Here is a 14,206-nt window from a genome sequence, read left to right as displayed (position 1 = left end):
GTGGAGAGTCAAGTGATCTCACAGTCTGTGAGACGATCGTGTCGAAGCAAGGTGATAAGAACAGTTTATAACAGTGGTGCTGAAATCCTTCCCTGCCTAGCAAAACAGGCAGTCGAGGCCAGGGGCCGAAAATGGTTTCAAGATATTCCACAGCAAAACAAGCGGAATAGACGGACACGGACTGTAAAGCTTATCAAGCTGATACTGATAAGCTGGGGTGAGTGTGTGGGAGCCGAGCACACACGGGGGGCTGCAATTCGAGGGAACCAGCGGCGACACTCGTGGATGTTAAACTTTGACTGTGAGTGCACATCAGTCATAGCCTAAACCGGATCGCAGGTGACTGGAACGCTCCGAGGCCGGCTGGCAGCTGCCGCTGGATATCGATCCGCTGAGCCAGTGTGGGTACACAGAGATGACGCTCAGGAGTTCCAGAGATCCACTCAGTGTCGTGAAAAAGTTGCCATAAGCTGGTCGAATTCGCAGGCTTACGAAGTCCTCTGCTCAGGCAAGTATGTTTTACGTTGTTTTGTTGCATTATCTTTATTGTATGAGAGGAGGATAATGTGTTCTGTGTTTTGTGTTAATTGCAGCGTGGAGGCTGCGGGTTTCGCATCTTGTAAATACAGAATGGGTTTTCAGAGTTTATGCGCTTTGATTGTTTCTTAGGATTCGATGTTCCTGTGTGGCAGATGTTTTGTTTTCTCTCTCTCTGGGTTTTGTTTTGTTTTTCTCGCCCTGTCCAGAGACTGGGCAGGATGATAGATAAAGGGGGGGGTCCCCCACGGCAGAGGGAAACCATCAGTGTTAGTGGTGGACAGGGGAGAGAGGTAGCAGAGTAGATAGGAGAGAACAGTTGTAGAACTTAGAAGTAAGTTTTTTCTCGGTGAGCTGTTTTTTTTCTTTTCTCTTTTTTTTCGGGGAGCTGGGTGGACAGCCCTTGTCTCTGGGTAGCTGTGTAAGTTCGCATAGTGACAGCTGAGATAATGGGTGAGGTTTTTGTTTATCTTTCCTCCGTGCGTTTCCAGTCAGAGTTGCTAACATGCTTGTAAATATCTGCATCTGTTAGGTTGTTCAGCCAGCTCGTCTGTTGTTCGTCTCAGCAGTACTAGCTGTTAATATGGTTTTTAGTTACGCTGCGCGCTTGAGTAGTTCTGATCTGAGTTATGGCGGAGATAAACTGCAGATGATTTGTGTAGAGAGGGAGTTTCCCAAGTCCCTGGGTGAATAATCGCAGCTGGGACGAAGTCTCCGGTCGTAGACAGTGTGTGTGGCGGAATGCTGATATTTTTTTTTTCTCTTCTCTCTGCACTGTGTATAACTATGCATAAAATGTTTGGTATGTGTGAGTTTTGTTTTCTCTCCTAAGATATAGGAACCAGAGGCTGCTATGGGAGCAGCCATCTTAGCTGGCAGTCCAGGACTCAAAATGGCGGCAGTGGAGAGAGCCTGCCCCAGAGAGTCATGGCCCCCACACGTCATGGCAGGGGGGGAGGAGGGGCTGGGGGATCCACGTCACGTCAGGCTGTGCTCGCGGCTCCGGGCAGAGCAGCTGAAAGGAAGGGGGGTAGAAATACAGAGACATTCTCCTGTGTGTCTCGGTTCTCAAAGTATTTCCCCAGAGCTTTTCCCTGGGTCCATGGAAAGGAATGCCAGAATAGGAAGTGTTTCCCAGCTAGGTGCAGGGACACACGTAGCAGTGCAGATCAGGAAAGGGTCTGTACTGGGTTGCTTATGGGATTATTCCTGTAAGTGAGGCACCTTGATGGGTGTTGCATGAGTTCCCAACAGTGCAGCAAGGGGGTGCCGGAGGTGGAAAAAAAGGGAGTTGACCAATACGGGTTTCTGTCGCCGCTGCTGCAGAGCGGTAACGTTTTTTCCGGTTTTGTCGTGGACAGGGCCAGAGCTGGACTGAGAGGTCTATGCTGGGCTGGAGCTGTTTTTTTGTGCGTTTTTTTTTCGTCCACTGATTGGTCAAATATGTTTTTTCCAGCTCCTATCAATTGTAGCACAATGAACAGGAACTGACAGCAGTTCATGGAGCAATTATACAGATGATAGAATTGCCGTTTACAGAGTGACAGTGTATCAGTACGGTGTTTGCCATGTGACTACCTACCAAGTGGGCATTCAGGGATCTGCATACAGGCATGTGACGCGGGTATGCTTAGCCCTGCACCCTGTGTAGTTTAAGTGCAAAGTGCTCCTTCCTACGGGGAGGCAGCAATTTTTTTTGGTAGTTTAGGTGGTGGCACGGCAAACATTGATCAGAGGGTACAACACACAGAACTTCTAGCAGAGCTGGTATCGCAATGAAGTTCTAGATAAGTAAATGCGATAATGAGTAAGAGCATTGCAGGCTCACCTGCAAAGCAGCAACAGGTGTGGCATCCGTAATCTGTGCATGCGACGGCCGCGCATGGACAGATAAGGGGGGATGTGGAGTGAGCTGCAATGAGGTGAGAGCTTCCAAGGGTGAAGTCCGCGGGAGCATATTTTAAACAGGTAAGTACTGAGGATAGTACTGAGGTAGGGGGGTGAAGTTTAGCTCCAAGCTACCAATAAGAGTAAACAGAGTTCATGAGAACCATAAAGCAACGAGATCAATTACGATATATATTGATCAATCTAAAGTGTAAAGAGTACAAGCCGCAGGGCGAATCCCAAATCATTAATAAGAATTGATTTGTTTGTATTTCGATTTCAGGTGTTTGGCAATATGGAATTGAGACAGCTGCAGTGCTGGCAGCAAAGATGGAGATGTCAGTCGGATAAGCAAAAGGTTCCAGATGCCAATCTAAGCTGGGAGAAACACGAGATTCCTGAGATTGGAAAGAGACTAAAACACGAGATTCCTGAAATTGGAAAGAGACTAAAAACCGAGGTTCCTGAGATTGGAAAACGTCTAAAAAAAACTGTCTGAGCAAAGCATAGTGCAAATTGCTAATGTTTTTCTTTCCCAAGGTGGTGCTTTTATAATGAAGAGTACCGTGCTGATGGTGATCCTAGGTTGCCATTTCGTCCTAGGAGAACGAAGAGAGGACATTCTCATGTATAATAAGGGGTTAATGAGAATGCAAGGCCCAAGCATGTTAATGTTTGGTGACAAAGGTACTAATCCTTTCACACCTCCCTCCGCTTGGCACAGATGGACCATGCAGGGACGGAGGAAAAGAGCACTTGTGCCAGGAGAAAGCAAATTTCATGGCACAAGATGGGTGAAAGGTCTGAAGGGTCAAGTGTGCGGGCAGTGGGAATTTGATGGCAGTGTAAATCTGCTATTGAATGCCACACTCCCAGAATCGATGCACCGATCCAAAGGTTTGTTAAAAGGTACATTGCAGTACAATGGGTACATGCAAAAGGTGGAGTGTGTGATTCGGGGGTACCTTGTCTTGGTTATGCAGAGTGAGATGGTTCCAGATTGGAGAGGAACGAGCAGGAGGCGTCAATTCTCTTACCAGAGAGACGCAGGGGACAACATCACACTCTGGAGCTACCAACAGAGAGTGCCTCTGAAACAACTATACACACGTAAAGGCTGGAAAGCCGAGGGTTGGTGGTTCTCGAAACAAGAAGTAAAAATCGAGATCAAGCCACATTTCCAGGTGACAAAGAGGGTGGGGAGAGCGGTCCCGGGGGAGGGAACGCCAACACAGGGAACCCCATTCACCCCACACGGGTCACAACAGGGGACGATATTACACAGTCCATATGCAGCAGCTTATCCTCATGATAGTTGGATAAGTGAAGAGATACTCTTAATTGAAAAATTGCAGAGAGTACAGTCTTCCCGACCTCAGGTACATATTGTGCCTCAGGACATAAGGGGGGGAAGAGGTCCAATCAGGACAGCTGGGGACATATTTTGTCAGCGAGAGATTGGACAAGGGGAGGTATATTAATTTTTCTGGAGAAGGATCTTTTGCATGGCAGCTTCGAGATGTTTGGGTGAACAAATGGAAACGGTGCAACATTCCTTTAGGCACCGCCACTTCCTTAGTTCCCACCTTAACCCGTGTCTTACACCAGGACCTGAGAGGTCAACCTTTTTTGGTGCTAGACGGGGAGGTGAAGCAAGTAGAGTTGTCCTCATGCGGGCAATTCTTGCAGAAGTACCTGCGTTGGCCGGGGCAAGTCAAATTTAGTGAAGAAGCCTGCAGGCTCAATAACGCAAAATGCGAGACTACCATTCAAAGATCCACCCTGAAGCCCAACTGATAGTTCCGGTGGCGGAAGGAAAGGTTTGGTTTTTTAACATAAGTTCTAATGATACATTCAAGGTATATTCTCATAATTGTTCCGATAAGGGGGAGTTTCCAAGGGGAACATATTGTGGGAGCGGAGATCCCATATGGATCCAGTCATCCAGGTTGGATGACGTTGTTTCTCAAATTGTTAAGAGAACTCTAAAGTGCAAAGTTTCACGGGTAGTTCCCGTCCTGAAAGAGAACATGACATGGGACAAAGGGGAACAGGTTTTGATCCAAGACGACCACATTTTGTTACAAAGGTTAAACAAACAGTACACTAAGTTAGAGGTAAGATTTCACCATGATACAGGTGATCTTCACGAGGTAGAACACAAAAATGAGCAGGTGAGTTCCCGTCTGCCCTGGTGGTCAAAGGTTCCGGTGATGTTCCAGGGACACTCGGACTGGGCCTCTGCAGTTCCAAAGTTCTTTCTACACCCACTGGTCGTCTGGATGGGGATGACAACGTTAGGCATCATTATCCAGGTGAGGTTGCGTGTTGAAATTACGTAAAATAAATTAACCTGGTCCAGAGATTGGTGCCTCATAAACAATCTACTGAACCAATAGTTTAAATTAAGGGATCTACAGGGTTACGGGTATAGGTTTAGTAGTACCTGTGATGGAGCTGATTGTATAAAGGCGCTCTTTTAGAAGGCACCTGGCACTGCTCCATCGAGTAACAAACAAACGAGTTTCACTTTTCTGTGGTCATGCAAGTTTGTGAGTGATACGCAAGTGACGCAAATGCTGAGCATGTGGTATTGAGGGACTTAGAAGTAGGGCCTCCCCAGAGAGCCTGGTTACAGGAAGACCAAGAGGTCTTGCTCTCTCTCTTCCAGGGGTAACCGCCTAGAGCAGAGAAGTTGTGTGAGCACGAACATCGAAAAGTGAAACATACAAGAAAGAAACCAGGTACTGGGAGGTTCAGACGCTGGGATCTGCGGGTCAAGCCGTTTTAGGGGGGATTGTTATAATTTAAGTAGGCCTCAGTTACTTGGCCTGAGTTTTATGTAAAAGGCTTGTCCGCAGTGTATGCCTTTAAAATAGATAGAGGTTTGGTGATGCAGGCAGAGGCATCTCAGGGTCTGCGTGTAGCAGAAGATACACGCAGATACTGAGAACATGTTCCTAAAAGAAGGCCATCGGTTTACTCTGACCTCCACTTACAGGACAGGAACAGTAAACATTGGCCATATTTACTAAACATCCACATGCCTGCATCTGGGTCAAGTGCCTCATTGATTATTAATCGAGTAGGCGGGTATGATGACACCACGAGTGGGTCCACCAATAGACTGATATAGGGGGTGGCGAAGATGATGTCATATTTAACTCTTTCCTAGTCGGTATTAAATCTGGAGCGAGCGATGGAGAACTCACTTCTGCTTCTTCCTTCCGCACTAGCTCGCAATACTGACTGGAACCCAATTATTTCTCTAAGCATGTTCTATCTTTCTGTAATCTGATATAATGTATGCTGTACATAGGTAGTCTAGATGCAACATAGAGTAGATACAAGAAGACCTGGGTACTTTCAGAAGGAAGGTACTCACGCCGCTGTAACGCAACATGGAAGTCTGCTTTGCTAGGAGATGATAAACTGTATCTATCTGTATTTCTGTTACTGGAATAAATAACGTAAACATTGAAGAAGCCTGAGAAAGTCTATCTCCTGTTTGCTGTGTGGAGAGTCAAGTGATCTCACAGTCTGTGAGACGATCGTGTCGAAGCAAGGTGATAAGAACAGTTTATAACAATGAGCAATTTCAAGTTAATGTTTAACAGAACATGCAAGAAGGTAGAAGAAGAAGAAGGGTAACTAAGGGTCTCCAAGCTAAAGAACACTGGAGGAAGAACTGATCCAGCAAGCCTGGATTGCATAAAAATGATATTAATGATGGCACTAGTGGGAAGAATCTGCGAACTCCTCTGGGTTATATTGGAAAACTGAAGGTTTATGGAAGGTCAGTGAATCAGTGTTTGTACTCACAGCAAATGATTATTTTATATATATTCATTCTGAAAAACAAATCTCTCAAGCTTGCTCACACCCAGGGCGTTTTGCGTGTTTTTTTGAGCATCAGCAATTTTGAAAATCGCCTTAAAAGCGCTTGTGCAATGATTCCTTATGGGACAGTTCATAACAGCTCGTTTCGTGTACTTTCCGCTCAGCTAAGCGCTGCATGTACCATTTTCAGGGCGATTTTGCTACACTCACAAATCGCTTTATCCGTCGATTGCGTTCACGCTTTTATGAATAAATACATTGTATTTATTCATTTCTGGGTGAAAGAGTTCACTTTCTGACTGACCTCAGGAAGTGGAAAAGCAAAATAGCTCTGCAAAAGCGCTTTGTACAAAATTGTAGAGCGCAGTAGAGAGCCAGGAGGAGAGGGGGGGGGGGGGGGAAGAGCGCAAAAAAAAAATCGAAAATCGCTGCCGTCAGCGATTTTGATTTTAGATGTGAACAAAGTCTCATTGTGGGTGCTGCACATCACTGCAACCACCAACCCTCATCACTGCAATCCCTAACCCTCTTAGGAGGGAATGCGGTTGCACTATATGTCCAATATGGATATGGTGTGTTTATATATGTGGTTTTAATACATGGCCCAATATTGACATGCTACATAATATCTACTGCATCTTCCTGGTTCCCTCCATTAGCATTCTGCACATGCACAGTTAGATGAACCTGAGGTAGGTAAGGAGATAAAAATTATACTTATCTGGGGCTTCCTATGGTCCCTCCCAGCAGATCACTCCCTCCTGGATCTTCCACAATTGTCCCTGGTAAGTCCTCCAGTCTGGGGCATACTGCACATGCGTGGCCTGGCCGTGCGCGCCTCCAATGCCGGGGGTGTACTGCGCAGGTGCAGAGCGTTCTGGCCATGGGAAGCAACAGCGGAGCACGTGTGGCCAGACTGTGCCTGTGCTGACCGGACGACTTACCAGGGCCGACTGAAGGTTCAGGAGGTGGCAGAGGACGGCAAGGAAGCATTCTGCTTGGAGGAAGCCCCAGGTATGGTATAATTTTTTGCTCCTACTCCATCTCAGGTACACTTTAAAGGGAACCTAAACTGAGAGCGAAATGGATTTTTCCTTTTAAAATACCAGTTGCCTGATTCCCCTGTTGATCCTGTGTCTCTAATGCTTTTAGCCACAGCCCCTGAACAAGCATGCAGATCAGGAGCTCTGACTGAAGTCAGACTGGATTAGCTGCATGCTTGATTCAGGTGTGTGATTCAACCACTACTGCAGCCAAAGAGATCAGCAGGGCTGCCCGGCAACGGATATTGTTTAAAAGAAAGCATCCATATCCCTCTCACCTTAGGTTCCCTTTAAGGGCTGGTACACACGGATGCTTGGCGGGCGTTTACCACCAGCATCCGGGACTCATCGTTAAACTCTCCCATTCAAGTGCATGGGAGCATTTGCACCGGGCTTTTACCAGCATTGGCTCGAACGCAGCATTCGGATCCCTATTTTCCCCATCGTATGAGGCGACCCTGGATGCTACATGTAGCATCCACAAAAGTGCAATCAAGGAGAAAAGGAACCATTTGTACCGGGCTTTTACCGGCGTTGGCGCAGCGTTCCAATCCCGATTTTCCCCATCGTTTGAGGCAACCCTGGATGCTACATGTGGCATCCAGGGTCAATTAACTGCTGCACCTAGTGTCCCCATAAGTGGCAGAAAAACGCAGACTGCGATGGGAAGCCACTGAAAGCCCAAACGTCATGCTGCCAGTAGCCAGGCGGACGTCTGTGTGGACCAGCCCTTCGACTGGTAAGACTGGTTACCATCCACAAAAGCGCAATTAAGGACGAAGGGACTACACATGCACAGTAGTAACAGGGCTGACAGTGGAACAAAAGAGGGGGCCAGGAAAACACTGATGGATTTATCAGACTATGTGGGGCTGGAAGAAGCCCCGGGTAAGTAAAAGACGACTTTTTCCTTCATCTCATGTTTACTTCAAGGTCAAGATTGCCTAATCCTCCCTTTAATGACTGAGAAGAAGAAGTAATGCATGTTCTGTGGCTGCCTACGTATAATCAGTGCCTCAACTACATCAAACTACCAACAAGACCTGTATAATTCATATGCATCAATAATTAAAGGGATAAGTTGGCAAAACTGCTTTAGGCCCCTTTCTCCACAGACAGCTGAACTGCCAAATGGCAACATTTGTAACACGTGTCATTGTTTGATATATGGTGGTGTTACCCGAGGGCAAAAAAAAGAAAGTTGAGTCCATAAGGGGCTGTCTGTCCAACACCCGTGCCAAGTGCTAGAAAGCCCCCAGCTGGTGCACGGGAGCAGCTGACAGACGGGGAAATCAATCACCCTACAATTAAAGGAAAAGCTTAGAAATAATTTGCACACAATCTAACTGTACTACTTATCAGTGTATAAAGACGTACATCATTTATTCTGAACTATACCAGGGGGTAGCTGGGGTACATACCAAAATAATGTTCCCAAACAATAACCTACATAAACATGCCAGAGTGATAGTACTTAGACAAATGAGGGTGAAAGTGCATTACTAAGCAAAGTGGAATTTACATTTTATTTTATTAAGCCGAGCATTAAGAATCACGTGTTTCTCATAATGTTGCTGACATCTGCCAGCACTGTAAATTTACAAACGCAGCTTCAACACAGTGACATCACACATGACAGACAAAGGTGACCTTACAATTCAACTTTAAAATCTAATTCACACTCTATTCATTACAAAGTGAAGGCTTTACAGTGCGTAAATGTTTCTACAGCTACTATCATAAGACATGCAGTGTGCACAAATATACGTGCAGCAGGCCTGGAGTCTACTGGGGATCAATCCTGCGCTTACAATCGCAAAAGCCCTTTGTGCAGCGATCCCGACAGCGATTGGAAGCGCTATACAATCTAATGCCGCTGATGGTATAGCACTTCCGATTTGCAGATTTGTTTTTTTCCACCTATATCTTGTGTGAAGTTTAAACGATATCAGAGCGAAGGTTTGGAGGGGGAGCTGTCGTGATGGCCACCGCTCCCCCAGTTCTCCTCTGCCCCCCTCCTTATGTACCTAAAACCCCTCCAGCAGTCTTCCGGGGGGGGGGGGGGGCAGAGTTTGGCACCAGTATGCAGGCGCTAGGACGACTGCACGTGCCCCTCAGCATGCAGCCGGGAGCGATCTGCGCATGCGTATGACGTCACGATTACCACATGCACAGAGTCCTCACACACTGAGGGAAGCACGCAGCCGGGCTAGCGCCTGCCAGGGCTATGGAGTCAGTACAAAAATCTTCTGACTGCAACGCCTCAGTTTCTGAAACCACTGACTCCAACTCCAGGTACCCAAAAATTGCTCTGACTGACTCCTCGATTCCACAGCCCTGGCGCCTACGTACTGATGCCTGACTCCACCGAACTGGAAGAAGCTGCCGGAGGAGTTTTAGGGATGTAAGGAGGGTGACAGAGGAGAACAGGGGGGAGCGGTGGCCATCAGGACAGCTCCCCTGCATGCCTGCTTATCCAATCCTTTTCGGGTCTGGTATCCTTTAAAATACATACCAGGTCTCTCGAGGTTAATTTCCGCCTTCCATTGCATAGCCCTGCCCCTAGCAGAAGTAGTCATAGGCGTTTCTCCATCTCCAATTAGGGAAGCACCAATGACCTTTTGTGCTGGGGGTGGGGCTATGTGCCGGAAACCTGACCTAGGGAGACCTAGCAAGTAGTTTACCCACAAAGTCACTGCAAAAACTCTTGAAAAGCTCTCTCTTGTATTGGAGCACCATTTCTCCAAAAATGGTGCAGGAGGATCACAATCGTGGCCTTACTGCCATTGATGCTTTTTGGGATCGCCAGCGCTGAAAGTGCTCTGGTTGGCCCCAGGCCTCAGAATTAAGCAATACTTTACTCTTTCTCACCAGGGGCTGATGGCAGCGAATTGACCGCCTGTTGGCTGCTCCCATGCACCAGCCGGGCACATGCTAACACTCAGCACAGACAGTGGAGAGGCGGTCACCATACTGTATCCCATCTGAACGCATTTTTTGCTGACAGGTAACAAGCACATGCTGCTTCAGCTCCATAAAACTGCAGCCAAAAGGCGCCCAGAGCCAGCAGCCTGGAGGCTGAGCTACCGACGAGCATGCCCTTCAGCCATTCATGGAAGATACGCCTTAAAGTATACCAGAGATGACATGTGACATGATGAGATAGACATGTGCATATACAGTGGCGAGCATACAGAAACTTATGCTGTGCTCCTTTTCTTTTTTCTCTGCCTGAAAGAGTTTATAATTAGCTATGGAACTGACAGTTTTTCTCCAGTCAGGACTCAGTCGGTTCACTGAAAAATGACAGCTATAAAACAACTTTCTCTAAGCAGATTCCTGGGCTTTTTACTGTGAGAGGAAAAGATAAAAGTTTAATAGTTCATGTATTTTCACTCTGGGACTCTTGAGACACTGCAATTAAGCAGAGACTATGAAACATGAAATCTGCTTTGTAAATGTTTATACATAAAATAAAACCTTGAGATATCTAAAAATAGTCATTTTTAGGAATAGAAGGGTAGATCCAATTGTTTATCTCATTAGTTTATTTTCATCTCTGGTTCACTTTAAAGAGAACCGGAGATGGTGTAAAAATAAGTAACTATACATACCTGGGGCTTCCTCTAGGCTGATCGGTCCCTCGCTGTCCTTCTGCACTGCCTGGATCCTCCGTAATTCGACCCAGAAAGTCCTCTGGTCTGGGGCGTATTGCGGAGGCATGGCCCACTGCGCTAGTGCACCCATTGTGCTCCTGTGGCGAGGAGCGTTCTGCGCAGGCGTCTACAGGAGAGCAACGGGAGAGCGTGTGTAGCCAGACTGCACCTGCAGAGGATCCATGCGGTGTAGATGGACGGCGAGGGACCTGGAGGAAGCCCCAGGTATGTATAATTTCTTCCTTCAACGCCATCTCAGGTACCCTTTAAAATCCATACACATGCACTATTAGCGTAGCTTGTCAGCATCGAGCTCAATCGCAGGTAACACTGCATGAGAACCATCACAGTACGAACATGCCGCTCAAGTACACCTGAGCAACGTGTACTGTTTCTATGGGGGTGGGAGAAGGGACGCCAGCAAGGCTCACCATGGAGCAGCTGTCATTGATGTGTGCTAAATCTTTAAAGGAAATCTAAGGCGTAAAAAAAAATAAAAAACAAACTTACCTCCTGGGGCTTCTTGCAGCCCCCTGGAGTCATCCTGTGCCCGCGTCATCCTTTCAAGTCCCTCCAGCCAGCAGCGGCGACCCCACAATGCTGGCCTGCCACAAATCCCGTTGCGCAGTCTGCAAAAATCACAGTCGACCGGAGGTGACCAGCCAGCTTTGCAGGGGTCGCCGCTGATCGATGGAGGGACTCGGAAGTAAGGCGCAGGCACAGGATGACTCCAGGGGACTGCAAAAAGCCCCAGGTAAGTTGAAGTAACCCTTTAAGCGACCTTGTAGGACACCTGTACACACGCTAGATTATCTGCCCCTCCCCCAAGTAGAATTCCATCTAGCACTTGTAGCATGTAGCTAGGCTTTATCACCACAAATATAGGGAGAGATAAACAGATATGAAGAGATAATTCATGAGATAAACGGATAAGGAGAGATAAATAACAGATAAGGAAAGATAAATAGATAAGGAAAGATAATTCACAGGGTTACGTTTTGTGAATCAACTCATAAAGGTGAACAGACATTCGACAAGACAGTGTGTGGGCATGCGTTCATTGGATGAACTCTGGGTTAAGTATTAGCTTTCAAAATCTGATTGGGCCTGTGCAAACTTCGGATTCGGCCCTTGATAATTCCGGTAAATGTTCCGTGCAGAGGAAACTGCCAAGTCAAAATGTCACATCACGTCTTCCAGTAAATCATTCAGGCCTAAGCATGTCCTTTTAAATGCAGTAGGCCTCCATATATATTACTCTAGGAAAAGCAGCGATGCCAGCAGACAATAGCTTGATCTCTCTATAACCTGACGTAAAATCAGAACCGTAAGGATCTACATGTGCGTAAAAGCTGTAGGTCATTCCTATGCCTTGTGGGACTGGAGCCAAATGAGGAGTGTCCTTCATACTCAGGGTCAAATGGCAGCTTATTGCAGGGCCATAGCAACACCTCCCGTCCTTGCTTCACAGAAGGCACGTGCCATATGTGCTCTAGTATTCTCAGCCCAGGAACAGTATGAATGAAAGGATATCTACCACCCGGCACATAGTCTGATCTCTACAGGCCCGGCCTATTCCTCCTGCAGATCAGATTTAGAGCTGCCACCAGCATCAGACTCACATAGCACTATATGAAAGGGTACCCAAGAAATGCTGCTTTAGTGGCCCATGATGACCTTGAGTAATAAAGCATGATGTGGTAGGCACAAAATAATCTGATGGGCACAGTGTGCCATAGGCAACACAGTATTATCCGATGAAAGACAAGCAAGGTGAATGGTGTATTGCTGCTGTGCAGAGATCACTATTCCCAACCAGAGCTGTGCAATCAAGCATGGGGACACATAAAACACATGGAAGGTCACGTCCTCTTTGGGAGATAGATACATAAGGTGCCCATTAACAGTACAATTTTACCATCAGATGCAATCTATCAACACAATTTTTACAAATTGTGCAGAAAACTGCACAGTGTGTGGCAAAAATATAAAATGATTCTATGGTCGATTTGATAAGAAAATTACATTGATCCAAATGTTGGATTTTACGACTGAATCGGAAGAGCTAGAAATGCCCCAACTGACCCATTTATGGGAAGAATCAGTAATTCCCTTCCCATCACTTTCGATTTTAAAAATAGCATCAAGAGATGGCATCTGATGAAAAAAAGGTACTTGTTAATAGGCAGCTATAAAGATATTCCAGGTGTAGGTCAAAGATGGAGATCCATACATTGCACACGCCTATAGATTATATAGATGCTATATAGATGATATATCACTACAGCAGAAAGTCAATAGGTGACCCGGGCAAACTATAGATTAATCCAAGTCCCCATGCAGCAGATTATAATCAGTGAAATCAGGTCGACCATCTGCAGCCCTTCTCATGATGCAATGCACACACTGGGCTGCAATCCTGTATCCATTCGCCTCGCTACCATCCCATATACCATCCCACACCCGACATGCAGAGGTCAGCGGGCGGATCCGGCCTCCTCCAGCCAGCACAGTGCCGCACATAAGAGCGTTATATAAGAACGGCCTTCCCCGTGCACGGCTCTCTTACCTTCCTGTCCTCGGCTTGCGGCTGCCACAGTGCTTCAGCGACTGTCTGTCAGTGCAGCAGGAGGCGGAGAAGGGGAAGGAGGAGCGGCCCGGCCAGGGGAAAGCCGAAGGAAAGCGACTGTGTGACGTCACCAGCACTCCCTCTGGAACGTGATCCTGGCTGCTGTTGCTAGTGCTGCTGAATCAGAGATGCTGCTACTGCTGCTGCTACTGCCTCTCAGTGGAGGACAGCAGATTACAGGAAGGTGACAGTGAAGGGGGACCAGTCCTTCATGGCATGAAGGACTGGTCCCCCTTCACTGAAGTTCATGCTAGGATTGCCTGTTGGATGTAGTGTTGGCACCTAATAATGATGTTCCTATTGAGGCAGGGGTCACACTTCGGGGACTCGCAGGCAATTTCACACTATGTTATTTAGGGCTCCTTCACATCATATAGAGCAGAATGGCCCTGCGATCCACCTGCACCACTATGTGCTGCGCTGCTGATCCAATTCACTACAGTAAATGGGTCAGCGCCGCCGCTGCGCTTGGCTAAAAAATGTATGCACTAGTACGAAAGCGCATTGCACTGCTGCGCAGCGCATATGGGCACGTGTGATCTGAACGGCAGTAGTGCTGTCTATGCACTTCTGCCTTTCTTGAGTGTCGCACACCATACGCGCTGCTGAAATGA

General features: G+C 47.1%; 1 protein-coding gene across 1 annotated transcript in view; it reads right to left on the bottom strand.

Annotated features, from left to right (window-relative positions):
* The window catches only part of VDAC1 (voltage dependent anion channel 1), a 78,625-nt gene extending 64,985 nt beyond the window's left edge, over positions 1 to 13,640 (bottom strand). The window contains exon 1 of the mRNA XM_068277922.1: positions 13,533 to 13,640. The gene's annotated coding sequence lies outside the window, so the exon portion shown is untranslated. The remainder of the gene's footprint in view (positions 1 to 13,532) is intronic.
* Between the last annotated feature and the right edge of the window lie 566 nt (positions 13,641 to 14,206).

This window comes from Hyperolius riggenbachi, chromosome 3, assembly GCF_040937935.1.
Source record: "Hyperolius riggenbachi isolate aHypRig1 chromosome 3, aHypRig1.pri, whole genome shotgun sequence".
Classification (NCBI taxonomy): Eukaryota; Metazoa; Chordata; class Amphibia; order Anura; family Hyperoliidae; genus Hyperolius; species Hyperolius riggenbachi.
This window is presented reverse-complemented; position numbering and strand designations above follow the sequence as displayed.